The sequence below is a fragment of the Danio rerio genome, chromosome 22, assembly GCF_052040795.2.
Source record: "Danio rerio strain M-AB ecotype USA chromosome 22, GRCz13ab, whole genome shotgun sequence".
In the NCBI taxonomy this organism is placed as follows: Eukaryota; Metazoa; Chordata; class Actinopteri; order Cypriniformes; family Danionidae; genus Danio; species Danio rerio.
The window spans coordinates 29,036,458-29,057,082 of NC_141042.1; the positions used below are offsets into that span (position 1 = coordinate 29,036,458).

Sequence of the window (20,625 nt, forward strand, 5' to 3'; positions counted from 1 at the left end):
TATCTATCTATCTATCTATCTATCTATCTATCTATCTATCTATCTATCTATCTATCTATCCATTTAAAACATTTGTAAATAGTGTGCAAACATACACTGTTAAAACATTTCCCAGAAACTCACAACGTTATAGTATCCCTTTACTGGATTCAACTGTAAAAAATCACAGTAATATTATGTAGGCCTACTTAAAATTTTATTGTGACATTGGCAGCAAAGGGCTATATGTTTTGCACATTAGTTATAGGGATTCAAATTCTTTTTACTTTTGCATAAAAATTGATACAGTAGAGCAGGCACTATATATAAAAGATATATGTTTCATATCTTTAAATTTGGCTACCAACATCTTATAAGGTAACATGTAAATATGACATTTTTTATGAACACAATTTTGTGCTTAGTCAAAACTTAATAAAGTGTAACAAAAATAATTGATTCATGAAACCAAAAAAGTGTTAAACACACCCTGAGGTTAGGAATCTGCGCTACCGACTCATTTTAAATGACACAATCTTAATAAATAAATAAACCAAAAACTATCAACTATTGTCTAAAACAGGGGTCTCAAACTCAATTTACCTGGGGGCCGCAGGAGGCAAAGTCTGGGTGAGGCTGGGTGTGTCAGGATTTTGCCCATGTTATTTTAGTTTTTTCTTGTAATGTTTTTTCTTCACCACTAGATGTCCTTATTTCGTTCTTTGTCTTTATTTTGTATTTGTAATCACAGCTATTGATTTCACATGTTCCTTGTTTAGCTGTTTGTATTTAAGTAGCCTCAGTTTAGTAGTTCTTTGCTCGGTTATTGTGGATCCTAGCCTGTCATCCTCTGTGAGTTCCTCTATTTGAAAACTTACCTTTTGTCAAGCTTTTTTGTGACTTATGTTTTTGTAGTAATTTTGAGCAGTTACTGATCCTGAGTTTTTTGCCTCTTGAGCTTTTTGCATTTTTTGAAATTGGAGAAGTCTCTGTTTTTTTTTTGTCTGCTCTATCTTAATCTTCTATTGAAGTGTTTTTTTTTGCCATTAATAAATTCCTCTTAAGGAGAAAGTTCCTTTTTGTGACTTTGATTCTTCAACGCCTGTGTGGCTCAGTGGGTTCAAGACCAACATCTCGTGCTGAAGACCAGTACTATTCCAGTCTCTGACAGAATAACCAAGCCAACATCATGAACCCCGAAACCCCCAGTTCCCAGGAGCTCCTTACCACAGTGGCTCAGCACGAGTCTACAGTTCAACGACATGAGAATGTCCTAATTCAGCAAGAGACTTTGATGGCCAAACATTCACAGGTACTCTCTGAACTTATGACTACTGTTCGTCAACTTTTTGACAGATTACCTACCTGTTCTAATCCGGCATCCACCGCCACCTCAGTACCCTTGTCAGAATCTCGAGTACCATCCCCTATGATGGAACCTCGCCTACCACCACCACAACATTTCTCAGGTGATCACAATGCATGTGATGGTTTTCTAACCCAGTGCTCTCTTACCTTTGAATTGCAGCCATCATCCTTCCCATCAGATCGGGCCCGAATCGCATATGTGATCACTCTATTATCCGGTAAGGCTCTCTCCTGGGCTACCGCAGTTTGGAAGGCCAAAGCCCCCTTCTGTTCAAGTTACACTGCTTTTGAACAGTAGTTTAAGCGAGTCTTCGACCACCCTCTCAGTGGCCGACAAGCCTCTAAAAGACTCCTCATACTTCAGCAGGAGACTGGAAGTGTGGCAGAAAATGCCATACAATTTCGTACAGTGGCAGCAGGGAGCGGCTGGAACGAGGAAGCTCTCATGGTCTGTTTTCAAAATGGGTTATCCGAGATTATTCAAGATGACTTGGCTACTAGGGAACCTGCCCAAAATCTCGAGATTCTAATTGATCAAGCCATTCGACTAGACAACCGACTGAGGGAGAGACGTCTAGAGCGCTCCACGGCTTCCACTGAGATGCTCACTTCAATTCCATCTTCCACATTACTGGCCCATCAAGATTATACTGAACCAATGCAGTTAGGCCGGACTCGCCTTTCTTCTACTGAGAAAGACCGCCGCATGAGGGAGCGGCGCTGCCTTTACTGTGGCTTATCAGGTCATTTTCGCTCCACCTGCCCTCAGCTCTCGGGAAACACTCCATCCCGTACAGGCAAGGAAGGACTATAACGGGAGTTACATACAGTTCATCACCTTCCAAAAGTGGTTTGTTCCTTCCTGTCACTCTCACTTGGGCAGACCAACATTCCCAACTCCAAGCCTTCATTGATTCTGGTGCCGCGGGAAATTTCATGGACATCACTCTAGCCAAGAACCTCAATATTCCCAATGATCCCCTTCCAGAACCACTGTCAGTCACAGCATTGGATGGCAGACCATTAGGTCCGGGTGAGGTGACTCATCTTACCTCTGACCTGTCCCTTTCCATTCACCAGCATCATGAGAAGCTCTGTTTCCACCTCATACAATCACCTGAATTCCCAGTTATCTTTGGACACCCCTGGCTGCTTCAACACAACCCGCACATTGATTGGGTTACTGGAACCATCCTGGCTTGGAGTCCCACCTGCCAAGCCACTTGTTTGAGTCAGAAACCCCTGAAACCCATTTTCGAGTCTTGAGAGCCCTTAAATCTGTCTCAAGTTCCAGCCCAGTACAACCACCTTAAAACTGTCTTCAGCAAAAAGAGAGCAACCTCCTTACCACCTCATCGTCCCTATGATTGTGCCATTGAGCTGCTTCCGGATTCCTGCCCCCCTAGAGGCAGTATTTTTTCCTTGTCCCTTCTTGAGCGCACTGCCATGGATGACTATATTGAGGAATCCCTCGCAGCAGGTATCATCCGGCCTTCCACCTCTCCAGCAGGCGCTGGTTTTTTCTTTGTTGGAAAGAAGGACGGCGGTCTTAGGCCATGCATAGATTACAGGGGGCTAAATAAAATTACCATCCGCAACCGTTATCCCCTGCCATTGATGTCTACTGCTTTTGAGATCTTACAAGAAGCCTCAATTTTCACTAAGCTTGATCTGCGCAATGCTTACCACCTTGTGCGCATCAAACGAGGAGATGAATGGAAGACTGCTTTCAACACACCTACTGGCCACTACGAATACCTAGTGATGCCCTTCGGTCTCACCAATGCCCCCGCTGTTTTTCAAGCCCTCATTAATGATGTCCTCCGAGACATATTGAACAAGTTTGTATTCGTCTACTTGGATGACATCCTCATCTTCTCGAGCTCACTCCAAGAACACATACATCATGTCCGCAAAGTCCTCCATCGGCTTCTCGAAAACCACCTGTATGTTAAACCAGAGAAATGCCAGTTCCACGTATCCCAAGTCAAATTCCTTGGTTTTGTCATCCAACCAGGGCAGATCCAAATGGATCCACAAAAGGTTCAAGCTATGGTGGACTGGCCTTCCCCTTCATCAGTCAAGGAAGTGCAGCGTTTCCTGGGCTTTGCTAATTTTTATAGAAAATTCATCCTAAATTTTAGCACTGTGGTGGCCCCATTATCTGCCCTCACCAAAGAGAAAGTTGCTGGGTTCCGGTGGGGGCCTGAAGCTGAGAAGGCTTTCAATGAACTCAAGAAGCGCTTTACATCGGCACCTATCCTCCTTATCCCAAACCCTGACAAACCTTTCACGGTTGAAGTTGATGCTTCCGAAGTGGGCATTGGAGCGGTGTTATCCCAGAGAGGTGAGGATAACAAACTTCACCCTTGTGCTTTTCTCTCCCATCGTCTCACCCCAACCTGAGAGAAACTATCACGTGGGTGACAGGGAACTACTGGCAGTGAAGCTAGCACTTGAGGAATGGAGACACTGGCTGGAGGGATCCAAACACCCATTCCAAGTACTGACAGACCACAAAAATCTTGAGTATGTGCAGCAGGCTAAGCGACTCAATCCCCGCCAAGCCCGATGGTCTCTGTTCTTCAACCGGTTTCATTTCACCCTCACCTACCGTCCGGGTTCCAAAAATCTGAAACCAGATGCATTGTCCCGAGTATATGTAAAATCCCCTCAAGAAGACCGCAATAAACCTATCATACCCAGTTCAAAGATTATTGCCCCCATCAGGTGGAGTCTGGAGGGTATTGTTAGGAAAGCCCAAATCAAAGACCCTGACCCAGGCGGAGGTCATGCTGGCTGTCTGTACGTCCCCAAAGCTGCTCGATCCAAGGTTCTCCAGTGGGGATATTCTTCCCAGCTCACGTGTCATCCAGGGTCTGCTCGCACTCTTGAGTTTTTGCAGAGACAATTTTGGTGGCCCACCATCAAGAAAGATGTGACCTTGTACGTCAATGCATGTCATACTTGCAACCAGAGTAAAAGTTCCCACTGTTCACCTCAAGGTTTCCTACATCCACTTTCCATACCTCACAGACCATGGTCGCACATTTCTATGGATTTCGTCACGGGGCTCCCTCCATCCCAAGGGAATACCACTATTTTGGTGATTGTGGACCGATTTTCCAAAGCTGCACGATTCATTCCCTTGCCCAAACTTCCCACTGCCAAAGAGACAGCTGAGCTTACCATAAATCACTTGTTCCGAGTCTTTGGCATTCCCCAAGACATTGTCTCTGACCGAGGACCTCAATTTTCCTCCCGATTCTGGCAAGCTTTTTGCCAGTCCATAGGGGCCACTGCCAGCCTATCCTCAGGTTTTCACCCAGAGTCCAATGGTCAAACCGAAAGACTCAATCAAGACCTTGAGACCACCCTGAGATGCATGGCAGCCAATAATCCCACCACCTGGTCCCGTTTCATTATATGGGCAGAATATGCACATAATACACTCTGTTCTTCAGCTACTGGTATGTCCCCTTTCGAATGCCAATTTGGCTATTCTCCTCCACTATTCACGGAGCAGGAGGTAGAAGTGACCGTCCCCTCAGCCCTCCAGTTTGTCAGACGCTGCCGTCAAACGTGGAGGAAGGCACGTCTTAAGCTTCTTTGCGTATCCCAACAATACCAGCAACAGGCTAATCGTAGACGCAGACCAACCCCCACTATGCGCCCGGGCCAAAGAGTCTGGCTCTCCACTAGAAATATTCCCCTACGAGTGGATTCTAGAAAACTCTCCCACAAGTTCATAGGACCCTTCAAGATAGCAAGGAAAGTAAACCCGGTCACTTACAAGTTATATCTACCTTAATCATTAAAAATAAACCCTACCTTTCATGTATCGCTACTAAAACCAGTCTCATCCTCTGCTTTTTCTGTGACAGGTAAACCTCCCCCTCCTCGGTTATTTGGAGGCCAACTAGTCTACACAGTCCACCGGATACTGGATGTTCGTCAAGTTCGTCGGACCAGGCAGTATCTTGTGGACTGGGAAGGCTACAGCCCTGAGGAGCGTTCCTGGGTTCCTGCCAAGGACATTTTGGATCCTAAGTTGATTCGAGACTTTCACACTCTCAAGCTCAAGTCTCTCGGCAAGAACGTCAGGAGCCGTTCCTGGGGGGGGGGGGGGGGGGGGGGGTTGGGTCCTGTCAGGATTTTGTTATTTTATTTTATGTTATTTTATGTTCCTTGTTTAGCTGTTTGTATTTAAGTAGCCTCAGTTTAGTAGTTCTTTGCTCGGTTATTGTGGATCCTAGCCTGTCATCCTCTGTGAGTTCCTCTATTTGAAAACTTACCTTTTGTCAAGCTTTTTTGTGACTTATGTTTTTGTAGTAATTTTGAGCAGTTACTGATCCTGAGTTTTTTGCCTCTTGAGCTTTTTGCATTTTTTGAAATTGGAGAAGTCTCTGTTTTTTTTTGTCTGCTCTATCTTAATCTTCTATTGAAGTGTTTTTTTTTTTTTGCCATTAATAAATTCCTCTTAAGGAGAAAGTTCCTTTTTGTGACTTTGATTCTTCAACGCCTGTGTGGCTCAGTGGGTTCAAGACCAACATCTTGTGCTGAAGACCCGGGTTCTATCCCAGTCTCTGACAGGGTGAGGCTGGGCCGCATAAGGGATTTCACAAAAAAAAGTCTACACCTGTACTTTGACTTATTGAAGTCCTGGGAAAAAAGTGGGGGAACTCACTCAAAACTTCCATTCCCTCACCTAAAAAAAGGTGTATATATGTATAAATAAAACACCCCCACCCCACTCCAGTCACATCAGTCTGTACCAGTCTGTATCTACCTATGATATATATAAGATGCAGGGCAGGCACGTGCACACATAGGGCTCAACCTGTGCAGAGCACATGCCCTTTTTAGTCTTGCATAGAAAGTGCCCTTTCAAAATGATCAAAAGTGCCCCCGCGACGCGACACACCCTCGGTCCCGCCCTTCATAACACCGCTCTTGAGTACGCGCGCGACAACACAGCTGATGAGAACGCGCGCGACAACACGGCGGGCGGGGAATGCCTGTGACCGCTGTGTACGGATAGAATCAGCAGAGCGGGGAGTGCTCTCTCTCCCCGCTCCGCTGATTCTGTCAGTGTACAGCGGTCGGCGCGGGCCACAAAATATTGCACTGATTCGACTCTTTACTATTCATTTAAATGAGTCAGTTCATAGAACCGCATGCGCTAATTCTCAGGAATGACGTCATGCTTTCGCTTCGCTAATGAATCAATTCGTGTTGGTTTTGAAAAAAAAAAAGAATTTGTGTGGGTTTTGCTGTATTAACAAGCCCAATGTTGGTTGCATTAAACAATTTTTCATTATATTTGGTAATAGTAATTTTTGCATGCACTCATTAATTGTTTTGTTGTTAATGTGTGCGTGATGCAGTACAGGTGAATTGGGTAGACTAAATTGCCTGTAGTGTATGCGTGTGTATGGGTGTGTATGGATGTTTCCCATAGATGGGTTGCAGCTGGAGGGGCATCCACTGCGTAAAACATATGCTGGATAAGTTGGTGGTTCATTCCATTGTGGCGACCCCAGATTAACAAAAGGACAAAGCCGAAGAGAAAATGAATGAGTATAGGCAATGATAGACAAGACAATGTTTGATTAAGATGAAGTGTTTTAAAATGCTTATTTATTAAAATAAATTTTACAAAGTAAAGAAGAAATATGTTGTGTGTTTGTATATTTATTTTACTGCCTTCAAGATTTTAAAATGTAAACTAAAGGGAACAAGGGGGAAACAAATGTTGTATTTACCCGTTAACTACAGGTAGCAAGGGAGGAACAATGCTTCACTTTAATTTACAAACCTCGGTCCCACTTTACATTAGGTGGCCTTAGTAACTATGTACCTACAGCCCTAAATACACATTTAGTACAGTGAACTTACATTGTACCTACATGTTCTTACATTGTACTTACAATTGAAGTACACCCATACTTAATATGTATTTACAGTAGTGTACTTACATACGTAGTCTAAGGTGTAAGTACACATTTTGTAAGTACATATTTGTAAGTACATATTCGTAAGTACATATTTTTAAGTACACATTTGTAAGTACACAACATATTTACTATAGCTATTATATATATATATATATATATATATATATATATATATATATATATATATATATATATATATATATTGTTCATGGGGGCGAGGCAGTGTCGCAGTAGGTAGTGCGGTCGCCTCACAGCAAGAAGGTCGCTGATTCGAACCTCGGCTTAGTTGGCGTTTCTGTGTGGAGTTTGCATGTTCTCCCTGCCTTCGCTTGGGTTTCCTCCGGGTGCTCCGGTTTCCCCCACAGTCCAAAGAGATGTGGTACAGGTGAATTGGGTAGGCTAAATTGTCCGAAATGTACGAGTGTGTGAATGTGTGTGTGGATGTTTCCCAGAGATGGATTGCGGCTGGAAGGGCATCCGCTGCGTAAAAACTTGCTGGATAAGTTGGCGGTTCATTCTGCTGTGGCGATCCCGGATTAATAAAGGAACTAAGCCGACAACAAAATGATTGAATTTTATTATTCATGGTTACCACAATGTGTGCAATATACCTATTATTCAAAGATGCAACCAATGTTGGCAGAATACATAAATGTTTATTCAGTTCCTTCATTCAACATTTTGTGTTAGGAAAGTGAGTCATTTATTTATTTTTATTATTAGTGGTGTGCGCCTCACCTGTTGTAAATAATGTAAATAAACTGCACCATCTATTCAGCAAAACGACGATAAGAATTTATTTGTAAACAGTAGTTAATATACAAAAGGTTGGAGGAAATAGCAAAGAACAATGTAAATTTTAGCATATACAATCTTTGTTTATGTTAGTGCAAATGTTCTCACTTATGTCATACTGCATTAAATAATGTAAAAAAATAACAACACATAACTTGATCTAACAAATCTGGTAAATTCAATGGTCAACAGTAACTATGCTTAATAAATTACGTACATGTATTAGTTGTTAACTCATGTTAACTAAGTAAATTTTGTTGGGAAGGGTGGTACCATTTAGACACTCAGGAAAGTTTTTAACTACTGTGAAACTACCGGGTACTTACACTGAAAACACACAAAATCTGCCCTCTTAAAATACAGTGAGGAACCGTTGTTGATACACAGGAACTACCGTGTTCTTACAATAAAAATACACTAAATCTGCCCTCTTAAAATACAGTGAGGAACCATTGTTGATACACAGGAACTATCGTGTACTTACAATGAAAATACACTAAATCTGCCCTTTTAAAATACAGTGAGGAACCATTGTTGATACACAGGAACTACCGTGTACTTACAATAAAAATACACTAAATCTGCCCTCTTAAAATACAGTGAGGAACTATTGTTGATACACAGGAATTACCATGTACTTACAATGAAAATACACTAAATCTGCCCTCTTAAAATACAGTGAGGAACTATTGTTGATACACAGGAACTACCGTGTACTTACAATGAAAATACACTAAATCTGCCCTCTTAAAATACACTGAGGAACTATTGTTGATACACAGGAACTATCGTGTACTTACATTGAAAATACACTAAATCTGCCCTCTTAAAATAAAGTGAGGAACCGTTGTTGACACAGGAACAACCCTGTACTTACAATGAAAATACACAAAACCGGCCCTCTTAAAATACAGTGAGGAACCATTCTTATTTGAAATTGCTAATAATTACAGGCCATGCAAAATAAAAAAAAATTTAAAAAAGGAATTATTTATTTAGCTTTTTATATTGTAACTTTTAGATAAACTAAAACAGTGTATTTTGGAAACTTTTATATAATTATAATTATTTTGAGAAAATGTAACAAACAAAAAGGTCACACAATATGGTTTAAACACATTTCCTTAGATATACATAAACACAGGAAACCATACGTTAAATGGAAAAAAAATCAGCGGAATTGATATTTAATTGGGGTGACGCAGTGGTGCAGTAGGTAGTGCAGTTGCCTCACAGCAGGAAGGTCGCTGGTTGGAGCCTCGACCAACTGGGTCAGTTGGCATTTCTATGTGGAGTTTGCATGTTCTTCCCGCGTTTGCGTGGGTTTCCTCCGGGTGCTTCGGTTGCCCCCACAAGTCCAAAGACAAGAGGTACAGGTGAATTGGGTATGCTAAAGTTGTCAGTAGTGTATGTGTGTGAATGAGAGTGTATGGGTGTTTCCCACTGATGGGTTGCAGCTGGAAGGGCATCCGCTACGTAAAACATGTGCTGGGTGAGTTGGCAGTTCATTCCGCTGTGGCGACTCCAGATTAATAAGCAGAATAAGCCGAAAAGAAAATGAATGAATGAATGTATATAATTGGTAAGAGTTTTCCTTTTTGTTTAGCTGAGAAAATTTAAGCTTTCACTTCAGTGGTCAGGGCCTCTGAGCACCTCAAATTCAAAGTTTCTGTCTGTCCACTCCAACCTTTGAGAAAGCTCTTGTCATGCTTCCTTCCTTATTGTATGCTCTAAAAAACTTTATGTGTCTCTTCAAATTGTCTTCTGGAAACTTAGCTGTTGAAAATGAAATAAATAATTTATTAATGCATTACACGTTATAAAAAACATGGCAAAGTCATTTTCATCAAGAATCAATTCACAAAAAAGTGCTGTTGTATTTACCTCACACAGTTAAACAGGAGAATATAGATTTTGACCTAATTGAAGGGGGGTTCTTCTTTGATTTTTTTGGAAAATCTTTCATTCTCAGATGATGATGATGGGGAGGAGGATGATGAAGAGGGTAACTCATCACTGTCACTACTAGTGTCTTTCTTCCTCTTTTTTTTTCTTTGCCTAAATGAAAGATTCATATCAAATTAATTTATCTGTGAAATGGCTGTCATTTTTTATGTTGGCATAAAATAAATGTTACAAATAAAGATGTACTGCATTAGGCATTTTGAGTAACTTACATATTGCAAGGTCTAATTGTATCCAGTAGTTGCTGGTTTAATTTTGAAAACCAAGCACTGCATACAAAAATGAAGGCTGATCTAAATGCAGCTCACTGCCCTCACTGTAAAAAATCTACTGCCTTAAAAATATTACTTTTCTTCATATAAACAGTGAAGTTGTCTTAACTCAGGTAAAATTTGACGGGACTTGACAATACAAGTGTAATGGACATGGTCTAAGTTTAGTTAACTTAAATAGATAAGTTGTAATTAAGAAGGATATTGATAGGACTTTATAATTCAAGTACAATGGATATGGTTTAAGTTTATTAAACATAAATATTGAAGTCTCTCATGGCGATGCAGTAAGTAGTGCCATCGCCTCACAGCAAAAAGGTCGCTGGTTCAAGGCTCGGGTGGTTCAGTTGGCGTTTCTGTGTAGTTTTTGCATGTTCTCCCTGCTTTTGCGTGGGTTTCCTTCAGGTGCTCCGGTTTCCCCCACAGTCCAAAGACATGTGGTACAGGTAAATGGGTAGGCTAAATTGTCCATAGTGTATAAGTGTGAGTGAGTGTGTATGGATGTTTCCCAGAGATGGGTTGCGGCTGGAAGGCCATCCGCTGCGTAAAACATGTGCTGGATAAGTTGACGGTACATTCTGAATTAATAAAGTGACTAAGCCAAAAAGAAAATGAATGAATGAGTCTCTCATTCGCACAAACTCATACACTATGGGCAATTTTATTTTTTCAATTCACTTATACATCTACATCTTTGAAAGAAATCAGAGCACCGGGAGGAAACCCACGTCAACACGGGGAGAACATGCAAACGCCAATACAAACACCAACTGACCCAGCCGGGACTTGAACCAGCGACCTTCTTCCTGTGAGGTCACAGTGCTAACCACTGAGCCACCTCGCCACATTACTTACCCCTAAATAAATCAGGATGACTAATGGTTCCACTAATGGACCTTTTTTTTATTTAATACTAAAAACAGATTTTTGCAGTTTGCAAATACATTAATTTTACCAAAATATAGTAATACAGTAATTTTACCAAAAAAGCAGGTATCTGAAAAGAACCTCAGACAAACACAAAGCTCAACATTACAACAAGGAAAAAGTCAGTGTTGCCAGATACACTTGATACCCCCTCCCAAACACACAAAAAAGTAGGCGGTGGGTAAATACATTTGGTTTTTGTTATTTACAATAATTTGGCCAAATTTTGTCAACCCGCATAAGCCATTTTTTTACAGCAATCAATTCCTAAGGCTGAAGAAAGGTTCATCGTCTGATATCATCCAAAAGTAAACAAATATAAATTTAAGTTAAAAAAAATAAATAAATAATAATAATAATAATAATGACCGGTCACTTTATTAACTTATACCTGTCCAACTTCTCAATGCATTTAAGTGACTTTAATTCACTTTTTAAGTGGCATGGTAGTTGGTGCCAGATCTGCAGCAACTGCGTGATGCTATCATGTCAATATTGACCAAAATCTTTGAAGAATATTTCCAGTACCTTGTTGAATCTATGCTACCAGGGTTAAGGCAGTACCAAAGGCAAAAGGCAGTCCCAACCAATACACAGGAGTCTGAGTCCTTAACACAGACATGCAAATTTACTGTATGTTCTGCCACTCGTTATTTAGGCTCTATCAAGGGTCAGGTTTGAAATAACTGTCTTTTGATTTACTAGCTATACAGGTATTTAAGCTCACCTCTCTCACTTTTATTCAAAGAGCAACATATTGTATATTAATGTTACAAATAACTAATAAACTTATTACAAAATATACTCACTAATTACTTACCCTCAAGTGGTTAAAATAACACAAGAAGATATTTTGAAGAAAGCTAAAACCTTGTAACTATTGACCTTCATAGTAGGAAAAAAAAATATGTAAGTGGATGGTTACAGATTTTCAGCTTTCTTTAAAATGTCTTTCTTTGTTAGGAAACAAACTCAAACAGGTTTGGAACCACTTGAGGATGAGTAAATGATGCCAATTTTCAGTTTCGGGTGAACTATCCTTTTAACTGTCACCTATTTGTTTAAAACTTACACTTATGAAGACAAACTACAGTGATCAGCATTAATAAGTACACCCCAAATTGAATAATAATATTTGTATCCATTTCTTAAGAAGCAACAGTGATTGGCAATAAATTTCACATGCAGTTGTGCAAATAAACCAAATCCTTTTTTTATTATTTCATATTTTTCCCAACAAATGAATTTACATATTTGTGTACACATGTGTACACATATTTGGACTGTTATATTAAGATATTTTGTGAGATTAGTTACAGTTTTGCAACTGACTAAAGTACAGTATATGCACAAATATATTATTGCACAGCGTCCAACAGATAAAATTAATTTAAAGAGAGATTTGTGAGGGGTGTACTCATTTATGCTAAGCACTGCAAATAATATAGATAAAAATATATACACTTTTATAAATGGAAACACAAAAAGTAATGTTAGGGTTAAGATAACAACTACATTTTGGAATGTCCCAAAAATATTATAATGTGTACCTGGGTTGTTTTCAGAGTCCACTGACAGCTTAGAGTCAGTAACCTTTCTGTCCTCATCTATGACAACAGCAGTTATATCTGTAACGTTAAGCCAGTAATCTGTGAAGTTTAGCCAGTAAAATGATGAAAGAGTGTAATATAGACCCTTTTCACTTTTTTTGTTTCTCAGCAGGAGAAGCCGTCATAGCTGTATAAACTTTGAGTGCGGCGAATGAGAGAGTACAAGAATTAATCTTTTTACAATTTGCTGAAATAATACACTAAATACTCCACAATAGTGTTATTAAGACTTTCAGAAATAGAAAAAAATGTCAGCCTCATAGACGCTGCATTAGATATAAATTTCATTTAATTGTAATTTGTGTGACGTTAATTTGATGCAAATATGACACGTTTCTTTTTTTTATAAAACTTCCAAGAATTTAAGTTTATGACAATCGTTAATGTGTCATAACAGTCTTGTGAAATGGGTCCATTTATGTGATACAATCAAGGAAACATTAATGTTACTGTATGATAATGTTTTCATACGTTACCTAATGCAGGTACTGTAGATACTGTTGGTTAGAGTGAGAAGTCTTTTTGTCTTCCTCTTCCGAAACAACTGGAAGTGTTCAGAATTAAAATCCTGTTTCTAGTGTTATGAAGTCTTTTCTTTCGCTATTTCCGTAATGTACACTGTGGAAACAAAGTACAACAATTGACATAATATATATATATATATATATATATATATATATATATATATATATATATATATATATATATATATAATTATTTATCTGCCATACCTCTAGACTGTCGTCGTCAGCCCTTGAAATTCAAATAATTAAGACCGTCCGCCAGGCGCCAGCTGAAATCACGCATGCGCGCAACACGTCTCTGAAAGTAGACACGTCATCAAATGGAGACCTCTGATTGGATGTTTCGCTCCCGCATTTCACTTTTAAATATTTAGGAAAGTAAATATGCAGTTTTTAAGAGGCGGTTAAAATGAGATTATCTGAGCAAATACATCACCTTTTGCATCGCTGCAGAAGAGGATCTCATCATCGGAAAAGTTTAATAAAATGATTATTCAAGAAGAGACTGCTCCATGGTGCACCAACCTGCCGCGTTTGCACAAAGGAAATGAAGCTGTCTGACCAGTTACAAGAGTAGCGACCGTTATATATGGTAAGTAGAGTAATACTGTATATTGTACTTATGTGTTACTAACGTGGTTTCAATATAATATGTTTTTTGTTAAAATTCAAATAAACGTATACTCTATAATATACTGTTTGTATTAAGCATAGCAACAATAACACATTTAGGGCTATTATCAGATTTTAAAGTTTATATATTAGTATAACAACAGATACATTTTGAGATACATTACAGTATTACAAACAGATAAATAAATATACAGTACAGTATTAAAAATGAATGAAAAAAATATATAATAAATATATTTTATGTACGAATATTTTTGTGTGTTATTTTTATATTTATCTTAGCCTTTTGGTAAAGAACCTTATGTATTGGAAAATGATTGTATAATATTTAGGAAATATTGTGTTAAATATGAAATACTAGGTTGGATGTTAGCATGTTTTTATGATTTACTTTACTGTTTTTTATTTGTTTATAGGTTGTGCAGAAGAAAGGATCATCGCAAAGTTTCATTATCAGTAACAAAAGGTTAACTTTTCAGCCAAATGGGTAAATCAGGCACATGCACACATAGAGCTCAACCTGTGCAGTGCACATGCCCTTTTTAGTCTTGGATAGAAAGTGCCCTTCCAAAATGATCAAAAGTGCCCCTGCGACGCGGCACACCTTCGGTCCCGCCCTTCAGTAGGCACGCGACAACACCGCTCTTGAGTACGCGCGCGACAACACAGCTGATCAGTACGCGCGCGATAACACCGCTCTTTAGTACGCGCGCATCCACTCTGCGGATCTGCTTTTTGTTGACTATCTGTAAAAAAAAAAATGCCTAAAGGGTTTTTGTCCTTAAAATGGAGTTTAAAAAATGTAAAACTTCTTTTATTCTAGTAAAAAAACAAATAATACTTTCTCCAGAAAGAAAATATTATCAGACATACTGTGAAAATTTCCTTGCTCTGTTAAACATCATTTGGGAAATATTTTAAAAAGAAAATTTTAATTAGGACTTATAATTCTGACTTCACCTGTATAGGGGAATAGTGTTCTGATGATTAGCAGATTAAGCTTTTTTGTGTTCTAATCAAAATGTTCTGCTAATCAATGAAAGTCCAGAAATTTCTAATTAGGCCTCATTGCTTCATAAAACAGTGTAGAAGTCTACAATCCTATCTACATTTATTTTAGTTTGTTCAAACCAGTCTTTATGTTTAGGTGTTGCAAGAATGGTATTCTTGCAACACCTATACTACTCTACTCAGGACTTTTGGCCACTATTTTTCTAATTCAACTGATTTTCTTTTTTTCCAAAATTACATTTTAAAACAAGTGTTTTGCAGGTATATTTCTGTTTCGATGGCACAATTGTTTATATATATAAAAAAAAAAGAAAATCAAACACGGAGAGTCTAAAAATCTTTTTGTATTAGGAACTACTTTCTTCCGCCGTTCATTCACATCTGCAGCTGACATCAAAACAGCAGAAGCCGTTACTAATTCACCAACATCACTTTAGAGCTAGTATTTGAATGATTCTCTGTAGCGTAATGTCTAAAGTGATGACAAAACAGGTGATTTTGCTCACATATTAAAATTATAAGGCTTGACATGAAATGCCATCCATCTACAGAGAAATCTTCTTACAGTTTTACAGTCTACAGTATTTCTCTGTTGCAATCGGGATATCACAATAATTAACCCTGAAAAGCAGCGCAATCACCACCAGACTGCAGTTTTGTTTGCGACAAGGAGCGGGTGTTCGGGGTTGAGGTCTCTAAATAACACTGTTGAGAACCTGGATAAGAAAGTAACTATTAAAATAGGCACTGTCCTTATAAGTAGACTGCATAGATGCAATCTATACAAAAGAGAGAGATCGACTTAGAATATCACCTACTAGTTTAATAATGATTTGATCAGCTGTAGTTGTTATCATGCTGTTTTAATCTTCTTAACAAGGGCTTATTATGCGGTCCTGGCGCCATCTTGTGGATAGACAACGTCAACTGTCTTTGGCTAATGGACGCCGACGCGCTGTCTCTTAGAAATTATAAATATTTTGAAATAGGCACTATGCTTATAAATAAACTGCATAGTTGCAATCTAAACAACTACATTTTCGACTAAAAAAGCCTTAAAATTACATTATGCATGGTTATCAGCCAATCAGATTCAAGAACCAGACAGAACTGTTGTATAAAAAAAAATATATATATATATATATATATATATATATATATATATATATATATATATATATATATATATATATACATACATACATACATATATATATATATATATTAAACAAATTATTTCACTGATTTTTTAGGTTCATTAAATACTTGATTACGTCATCCTAATTTAGGATGTTCGTGAATTCTTAAAAAGTATTAAAATGTTTGAGAAAATTAAAGCCCTTTAAAAGTATTAAGAAGTTTTGAATGTTGCGTTCCAAGGTATTATATTTCTATTATACATGTATTTTTAATAAGCTATAAAGTTTGCCTTAATTAAATTTGCAAATGTGTAGTAACTCAAATAATTATGTTGTGCTTCGTTTCCTTACCTTTTGAAATATGTTGAATTGATAAGGAGTTGTCACAAGATTGTTAGATGGGCTTTTAAACATAAGTATCTAGTAAATATACTTTAAAATTTTAGAAATGTTACTGGTAAAATCTAAAGTGGCGACGAGGTCTTAAAATGTAAGAAGAGTCTTACAAAGGTCTTACAATGTATTAAATTGAACATGATTCCTGTATACCCTATAATCTAAAAATATATACTTTTTTGTTTTTAGTATAACTGTGGCCATTTTCGTTCTATATAGAGAAGAAACAGCTGGGTGTTTGGAATGCTGGAAATCAAGGGCCACAGACGTTTAAAGATAGTCAAAAACCGCTCAAGACAGACTCTTGTTCCCATAATCTGAAGACATGCAAGAAGAGGATCCATCATTTTCAGTGACTGTTGAAGAACATATGCTCAGGCACTTCCTAGACATGGGTACAGGCATTTTACTGTGAACTATTCAGAAAACTTTGTTAATCCAATCATTGATTGACATACACAGCACATAGAACGTGCATGGGAAAGCATCAAGTCACAGGTTAACATGCAAAGAGGCAACAAAAGCAAACAGCTCTTGAAAGAGCATTTGAAATGTATTACGTGGTCTCAATTAGGCAAACAAAACAAAGCAGGAGTACTTGCTCACTGTTTCATGACATTAGGAAACATTTCAAAATCCAATAATTTGCAACCATGAAGAATATAAAAAGTTGTACTGCTAAGAAATTGGGTAAATATATGTAGATCCAGGGTGCATCATCATTTCTTATTAAATCATAAGAAATCATTTCTTAACAAGCAAATGTGATTTTTTTATGTCATCTTTGTAAATTTAGCATGTAAATTCTATGTATTAAAATGTGTGTTTCCTGTTTTTCCAGTTTAGTATCACATTATTTCCTTAGACCAAAAGTTTTGCACTGTAAGAGGATAATTTTTTTTTTTTTTTGTATTTTCAGTGTAAGTACATGGATAGTTCCAGTGTATCAACAATAGTTCTTCACTGTATTTTAAGAGGGCAGATTTAGTGTATTTTCATTGTAAATACACGATAGTTCCTGTGTATCAACAATAGTTCCTCACTGTATTTTAAGAGGGCAGATTTAGTGTATTTACAGTGTAAGTACATGGTAGTTCCTGTGTATTAACAATAGTTCCTCACTGTATTTTAAGAGGGCAGATTTAGTGTATTTTTATTGTAAGTACACGGTAGTTCCTGTGTATCAACAATAGTTCCTCACTGTATTTTAAGAGGGCAGATTTAGTGTATTTACAGTGTAAGTACATGGTAGTTCCTGTGTATTAACAATAGTTCCTCACTGTATTTTAAGAGGGCAGATTTAGTGTATTTTTATTGTAAGTACACGGTAGTTCCTGTGTATCAACAATGGTTCCTCACTGTATTTTAAGAGGGCAGATTTAGTGTATTTTTATTGTAAGTACATGGTAGTTCCTGTGTATCAACAACGGTTCCTCACTGTATTTTAAGAGGGCAGATTTTGTGTATTTTCATTGTAAGTACACGGTAGTTCCTGTGTATCAACAATAGTTCCTCACTGTATTTTAAGAGGGCAGATTTAGTGTATTTTCATTGTAAGTACACGGTAGTTCCTGTGTATCAACAACAGTTCCTCACTGTATTTTAAGAGGGCAGATTTAGTGTATTTTCATTGTAAGTACATGGTAGTTCCTGTGTATCAACAATGGTTCCTCACTGTATTTTAAGAGGGCAGATTTAGTGTATTTTATTGTAAGTACACGGTAGTTCCTGTGTATCAACAACGGTTCCTCACTGTATTTTAAGAGGGCAGATTTTGTGTATTTTCAGTGTAAGTACCCGGTAGTTTCACAGTAGTTAAAAACATTCCTGAGTGTCTAAATGGTACCACTCTTCCCAACAAAATTTACTTAGTTAACATGAGTTAACAACTAATACATGTACGTAATTTATTAAGCATAGTTACTGTTGACCATTGAATTTACCAGATTTGTTAGATCAAGTTATGTGTTGTTATTTTTTTACATTATTTAATGCAGTATGACATAAGTGAGAACATTTGCACTAACATAAACAAAGATTGTATATGCTAAAATTTACATTGTTCTTTGCTATTTCCTCCAACCTTTTGTATATTAACTACTGTTTACAAATAAATTCTTATTGTCGTTTTGCTGAATAGATGGTGCAGTTTATTTACATTATTTGCAACAGGTGAGGCGCACACCACTAATAATAAAAAATAAATAAATGACTCACTTTCCTAACACAAAATGTTGAATGAAGGAACTGAATTAACATTTATGTATTCTGCCAACATTGGTTGCATCTTTGAATAATAGGTATATTGCACACATTGTGGTAACCATGAATAATAAAATTCAATCATTTTCTTGTCGGCTTAGTCCCTTTATTAATCCGGGGTCGCCACAGCAGAATGAACCGCCAACTTATCCAGCAAGTTTTTACGCAGCGGATGCCCTTCCAGCCATCTCTGGGAAACATCCACACACACATTTACACACTCATACATTTCGGACAATTTAGCCTACCCAATTCACCTGTACCGCATCTCTTTGGACTGTGGGGGAAACCGGAGCACCCGGAGGAAACCCACGCGAAGGCAGGGAGAACAAGCAAACTCCACACAGAAACGCCAACTAAGCCGAGGTTCGAATCAGCGACCTTCTTGCTGTGAGGCGACCGCACTACCTACTGCGACACTGCCTCGCCCCCATGAACAATATATATATATATATATATATATATATATATATATATATATATATATATATATATATATATATATATATATATATAATAGCTATAGTAAATATGTGGTGTACTTACAAATGTGTACTTAAAAATATGTACTTACGAATGTGTACTTACAAATATGTACTTACAAAATTTGTACTTACACCTTAGACTACGTATGTAAGTACACTACTGTAAATACATATTAAGTATGGGTGTACTTCAATTGTAAGTACAATGTAAGAACATGTAGGTACAATGTAAGTTCACTGTACTAAATGTGTATTTAGGGCTGTAGGTACATAGTTACTAAGGCCACCTAATGTAAAGTGGGACCCAAACCTCAAATGTGGTATTTATCTTGTAAGTACAGTGAACAAGGGGGTAACAAGAGAGGAACAATGCTTTACTTTAATTTACAACCCGCAAATGTGGTATTTACCCTGTAAGTACAGGGAACAAGGGAGGAACAATGCTTCACTTTAATTTACAACTCTCAAATGTGGTATTTACCCATTAAGTACAGGGAACAAGGAGGGAACAAATACTGTATTTACCCTTTAACTACAGGGAACAAAGAGGGAAGAAGCTGAGCTTTAACACACTAGTGTATACTTGAACACTAAGAACAGAGTAAACTACAGCAGCAGTTTTTATTGATTGAAGACCAAATTACTACATTTTTCTATAAAGCATCAGCTATACATTTACTGAAATGCAACAGTTAGCCCCCCTGTGCAAACAGCAGTAAAGATGCGAGCCTGTTTTAATCTGCATTGAACCCTGACGGTAGGCCTATATCATGCAAAGTTATTTGTTGATATTGAGTTAGGGAGACATTGATGGCTTTGGTGAGATCGACCAGTAAACATAAGGTAAGTAGTCGATGTAAATAAATTTTATATTTAATTGCAGATTTAAAATACATTCAGTATACAATAAGGGTTCATAATTTCACAGGTTGTAAACCTTTTATTCATTAAACACCCCATATAAAACCCAAGCACTGAAAAAGAGTACTAATGTACTCACGCAGGTGCATGTACAGTACATTTGCAGATAGCAATAGGTTGTCACCATCCTTGCATAATTCTTTATATGTATACAATACTTGAAGAAAAGTACATCGTAAACGTAATATACTTACGCGGTTCTTTACGTGATGAATATCTTGTCACTCCCCTATTACGCAAACGTTATGGTTTGTTCTTTTGCAATTTAAAGAAAAGTACAACGTTATTTTACTGTACTTACGCGGTACTTTTTTTTGGAATATCTGGTTGTTACCCCGTTATTACCCAAGCATTACAGTTTGTTCCCTTATACCTACGTAA

The 20,625-nt window shown here is 37.8% G+C and overlaps 2 long non-coding RNA genes across 2 annotated transcripts; one reads left to right on the forward strand and one right to left on the reverse strand.

Moving 5' to 3' along the window:
• Nucleotides 1–7,862: 7,862 nt before the first annotated feature.
• LOC147838554 (uncharacterized) lies at nt 7,863–13,806 on the reverse strand. Its single transcript, XR_015522198.1, has 5 exons — nt 13,605–13,806; nt 13,350–13,491; nt 12,814–12,891; nt 9,984–10,157; nt 7,863–9,875 (listed from the first exon to the last, which is right to left on the reverse strand). It is a non-coding gene; the product is annotated as an uncharacterized LOC147838554 (long non-coding RNA).
• On the forward strand, nt 13,730–18,713 carry LOC147838555 (uncharacterized). The gene is made up of 4 exons (XR_015522199.1): nt 13,730–13,989; nt 14,447–14,517; nt 16,766–17,738; nt 18,056–18,713. It is a non-coding gene; the product is annotated as an uncharacterized LOC147838555 (long non-coding RNA).
• The last annotated feature ends 1,912 nt before the right edge of the window (nt 18,714–20,625 follow it).